This window comes from Habropoda laboriosa, unplaced genomic scaffold, assembly GCF_001263275.1.
Source record: "Habropoda laboriosa isolate 0110345459 unplaced genomic scaffold, ASM126327v1 scaffold15, whole genome shotgun sequence".
NCBI lineage: Eukaryota > Metazoa > Arthropoda > Insecta > Hymenoptera > Apidae > Habropoda > Habropoda laboriosa.
Window position 1 is genome coordinate 2,535,490 of NW_017100141.1, and position 5,579 is coordinate 2,541,068.

The window sequence follows — 5,579 nt, forward strand, 5'->3', positions numbered from 1 at the left end:
ATTTTCGAGAAAAAAAAAAAAGAAAAGTAACGAGGAGATCGGGTCTCCCCTCGAGTAAAATCGAAGAGCCTCCTTTCACTGAATTCTTTTCCCCTCGATCACCACTCTCCACACCTCTCCTTTCTCCCTTAAACATCAAATTTATATATGTATATACATGTATACATAATCTCACCAGTTCGAATCTCTTGTTCGACGAAGCAAAGAAAAGAAAAAAGAACGAGAATTAACGTAACGACAAGCATTTATCAGAAACAAAAACATGGAAAAAGGATCGAAAGGGAGGGAGAAGGCGCGTGTGTGCGTGAAAGAGGGAGAGAAAAAGGGTTCGCAGAGAGGCACACAGTGTGTATTTCTTCTTTTTTTATCACGTCCAAGTCGATGCAGTAAGAACAAGCCGGATTAAAATTAAAAAAACAGGAAGAGCGAGAGAGAGAGAGAGAGAGAAAAGAGGACAAAAGAGAGAAAAAGAAAGGAACAGAGAGGGAAAGAAAAAAGAAAGGCAGAGAGAAAGAGCGTATCGTAGACGGAAATTAAAAACCATGGTGGAGGAGCGAGAACGAGTAAGAGAGAAAGAGAGGGAAAACATGAGGGAAATCTGTGTTGGGGGCGAGGAGAAGGGTGGAAAAATGGGGAGAGAGAGAGAGAGAGAGAGGGTCAAGGCGGAACGATCGAAACGAGTCAGGAGAGAACGATCTTTTGTCCCTCGACGAGACCCTCCCCGCCCAACAAACTCCTTTTGCCCCGTTTTACCTCTCGAGAACGAACCGAAAACTCTGGCCTTCCGGTTCTTCCAGTTCCACCATGTTGCAGCCAGAGAGAAAACGATTAAGAATTTAACCCCACAACCCCCTATTCGAACTCGTGTTCTATATCGTGTTGTTGTGTCTTTCTGTCGTCTTTCTAACTGACTCTATATATATATACATACACGTGTATATACATATATATATACACGTGTGTCGATTGTGTGTAAGAAGTCTCTGGTTGAGAAGAAGTACATGTACAAGAAGAAACGATCGAGCACGCGATCGCGAGCCGTCTTTTGTCCCTGTGCTACACCTGAGAGAAAACCAAGAAAGGAAAAAGAAGGGGCGAGAAAACAACCCACCTATACTATTACTATCTTTCACAACCTGTCTCTCTCTCTCAAAAAAAAAAAAAAAAAAAAGAACAAAATGAAGAGAGAAAGAGAAAGGGGAGTTTAGAGAAATACGATCGATGAGATTCTCACCCCCGTCCAGGAGTATAGTCCCTTAGAGAAAGCATGTTTCGGAGAAAAGAGAAAATTTTCGAAAAAAAAAAAAAATGCAAACAAGCAGAAGTATATATGAAAATTCATTCTTAATCATTTCATATGTGATCTTGAAGTGTGTAACATTGTTTCTCGTGTTGCTTACTGCCGTCAAGTTAGAGCAAGCCGATCGCCGACCCAGCGCCCTGCGCCGCGTATACGTACACGTTACTACTACTACTACCAGTACCGAATCAGCTATCTACCACTGTCAGCTACTATCGACTACTACCGCTATCGTCTACCACTACTACTACTACCGCTACTACCACTACTACTACCACTACTACTACCAATCGTGTTACGTCTCCTCCTGAACGAACCGAACGAACAGAGAGTCAGCTCTAGCCGGCGCGACCTCGCTCGCTGAGGTACTTGAACAAACCATTTTACCAAGCATATCTTTTTTCTTGTTTTTCCTTTTGTTATATTGCGTTTTCTCATTTATAGTCACTTAAATTCTTCTCTCCATATACTATATACTGCATATATTATATACATCACGTCTCCAACGTGTTCTAATTCTCCAGTGTTTACAATTTTTTTCTTTTTTTTTTTTTTGGTTTGTTTCCTTTTTGTAATCTGATTATCCCTCTCTCTCTCTCTCTCTCGTCTCTTGTTACAGTTTTGTTAATTTTCTTTCACTTTATTTCTGTTTTGAAACCACCCCCAAAACATAGTTTTTTTTTTTGTGATAACTACTTGTTACTCCACGTGGTACTGTTTACAATACTCTCTCGCCTTGCTTCTTACGTTATGTTCTTTTTTTTGATTGGTTCTTTTCGTTGTTGTTTTTTTTTTTTTATATTATTGCGTTAGAGACTTCTGTATGATTGGATATAAACTGTGTGTGTGTGTATGTATATATAGAAATGTTGTATTGCTATATATATGTATATATACATGTAGAGATATAAACGTGGATGGAAGCTATAGCTATGATAGTCGAGCGTTATCTGAGCTCGATAGATATACGTATATTATCTGTGTATATATATATGTGTGCTGGATCCTCGTGAGATACACGTTTTGCCGGATGCACGCCAGCGACCAGAGCTCGCTCGACCGACTTCCGATCCAAGCCTGACACGATTCGAGAAGCCCTCCCCCGGCTACTTGGAATCGTAAATCTCCTATAATTGAGTTTGTTCTCTCTCTCTTGGCGGCCTCCTCCTGCTCCTCGAAGGTCTGCCAATTTTAACGATCGATCCGAAACGCCGATTTCCGAACACCCCGTTGAATAAGTTTTGCGATGTTTCTCCTTAAGGGGAATCAGAGGTAAACGATGGACGGGGTGTTTTTGTAGTCTGTGAGTTTAGTTGTTTTTTTTTTTTTTTTAATTGATTTGAGCGAATTGAAGGGAAAGGGTGGATCACTGGGTATGAATTTTGTTTGTACTTTTTTTTAAATAAATTTGGAGTTTAGATGTAGCGAAAGTGAAGTGTTTTAAGTCTTTGATTGGGTACGTGGTGTGATAAGGTTTTATCGTTCTTTTTGGTGATGTTAGTGTTCCTGGGTGAAAGTTGGGAAATTTGGATATTTTGAAAATTAAGGAATGAGGTATTTTAAAAATTGAGAAAATAGATATTTCAAAAATTAAGATGTTAGATATTTTAAATATTGAGGAGTGAGGTATTTGAAAATTTGGATATTTTAAACATTGAGAAATTAGATATTTAGAAAATTAAGAAATTAGATACCTTGAAAATTAAGAGATCAGATATTTCAAAATTTAGATACATACAAAATTAGAAATTAAATACTTAAAAATTTGCTCATTTTTAACACACTATTTCACTCATTATCACTGAAGGAGGAATCGTTTTCATTTTCCCTCCAAGTTGGACACAAATGTCCTCAAGAGGAGGAAGTAACAAAATATCTCTGAAATGCTGAGAACACCTCGCGTACCTAATTAAAGGTTAAAGGCAAAGAATAAACGAAGGGGGTGACTTTTCCTTGGTCGAGAAGGAATTCCTTAAATTAACCCCCAGCACGCGTGCAACGTTTTTTTTTTAAACGTTTAAATAGCCACTTAGAGTGGCTGGTTGCACGCAGCAGGCCTACTCTCGACGCCTCCGCTTCTGAATACCGGCGAAAACGTTCAAGATAAAGAAGTCTCTCCCTCCTGGGGATTCAGGCTTTAGACGAGAGACGCCGTTAATTAGCGACAGTTTCGCGTACGGGCAATTAACGCAACTTCGAAACTCCGGTTAAAATGTTGCACTAACGCGTTAATCGGGAGGAATTAAACAGCAGGTGAGATTCCTTTTATTTTCTTTCCACGATCTTCGAGGAGCTTATCGAAAACACAAAAATTCGTACAAATCTCGAAGATTTCTCTAATATATCTTCTCGTAATGATCTCGATGGATCGAAGAGTCACGTGTGACACACGTCGATTTCTGAAATAATTCGAGTGGCTGGTCGCCGGTGTGTGTTTACGTTGCTCGTGAGTCGCTGTGAAAGTGGTACTTGTAAATAACGCTGAGAGAACGGCTGAAAAGAGTGCTTTGTTGGACACGAGGGAGTGTAAGAAGGCCTGATCAACCATGCAGCCTTCAGTTGAGAGAAAACGGCTCTCCTGAGCGGAGAGAAAAGGAAAAAAGCGGACGATCGCGTCGCGATTCGTTGAGAAAAACCGGATGAAAAATACGGGGACGAAGGAAATTCACACCGGGGGAAAAAATAAAAAAATAGAACTCTCTTTCGTGATTCTTTTACACCTGGGTAGAATCGAAGACCCTTTTGAAATCCCTTAAATAGTCACCCTAGATCGTCTGTAAAAGACAATCCTTGATCCTTACAGAACGATCCTACGGAATATCCTTCGAAATCGATAGTTTCTTTTTTAGTTTCCTTTCGACTGGAAGTCCTGGCGTGATCTGGCTGTTGGCACAATGACCGTAATCTTCGAGATCGCTGTTCTGAATTAAACGAAGACCGCGAATTTTATTTTGTCTTTCGAGGAGATCGTAACAAAACGGGGAAGAAAATTGCGCGGTGATTTTTTGCGGTGATCGAAAGTCTCTATCTCTCTCTCTTTCTCTCGCGATTTTTCTTTTCCTCGACAGATCAAACTCTTTTTTCCGCTTCCCAAAAGAAATTTTCTTTTTTTTCTTCTTCATACTGCTCTTTTTTTTTCTGCTCTTCGTTTTGTACGCTGTGTACATGTGTGAGTGTTTCTCTCTCTTTCTTTTCTTTCCTCCATTCTCTCTTTTGCCAAGGTTGTACGGTACAATGGTAGACGATATTATTGTATATATACCGGAGAGAAATTTTTGCCGGTGTGTCTCGGGGAAGCGACCACGCATTCTCCTCGGCCAAAGAGTTGAAGACCCGCGAAGCCATTACTGTCATTTCGCCAAGTCCGGGACGCGACATGGGTTTCGGTGGAAATTTTGTCGACCGTAGGACTTGCTTTGCCAACTGCGAGCTGTACGTGTTTCCATGGACTTCAATTAACGAAGGAATATTCTCCGCTGAAAATTCTGTCGGACGAAAAATGGTGTTTTCTTTTTAACGCGGAGTCGAATTTTCCCGCGAAATCCGAAAAAGTCGCGAGCGCAATTTTCACTCGAATTTGCGTTCAATTTCCCAGTGATAAAAATTCAAAATTCCACGGAACGAAGAATGGTCTTTTCTTTTTAACGCGGAGCCGAATTTTCCCGCGAAATTCAAACGAGGCTCCCGTACAATTCCGCGCGCAATTTTCACTCGAATTTACCTTCAGTTCCCCAGTATGAAAATTCAAAATTCCACGCTACAAAAAATAGTCTTCCGTTCTTTCTATCACGGAGTCGAATTTTTCCGCGAAATTCGAAAGATACACGAGCAGAGAATTCCGCGCGGAGCAGGCCAACGACTCTCGCGGCGTCGCTTTCATCCTCCCGTCCTCTGGAGGAAGGAAGCGACGACGGGGGGTCACTTTTTCAAAGCCCCAAAATAATTTCACCGGCTCGTAGGTTGCTCGCGTGTCGGCCAGAACCTAACCGAGGCACCGTTATGGAGAACCGACTCTCGGAAACCTCGCGAGAGAGGGTGGAGGAGGTGTATTCCCAGAAATAACCAAAAACGAAAACCACCGGTCCATTCTCGAATTCTTTGTTTCCATGCTATTTTCACGGTCGACTTTTCCCGCGAACTTGGCAAAGCAAAGCCCGAAGGCCGTATAAAATGAAACTAGAGGCGGAGGAACGCGTGTGCGCGCGTCGAGAGGGAGGAACGAGCGAAAGTTGTAGACCCGGCTTAAAGGGAGGCTAAAAACACGGCGGAGACGAGAAGG

At 41.6% G+C, this 5,579-nt stretch overlaps 1 protein-coding gene across 1 annotated transcript in view; it reads left to right on the top strand.

Moving 5' to 3' along the window:
* Positions 1-5,579, top strand: part of LOC108570825 (serine/threonine-protein kinase NLK) — a 102,798-nt gene that overhangs the window by 93,739 nt on the left and 3,480 nt on the right. The window lies entirely within an intron of this gene.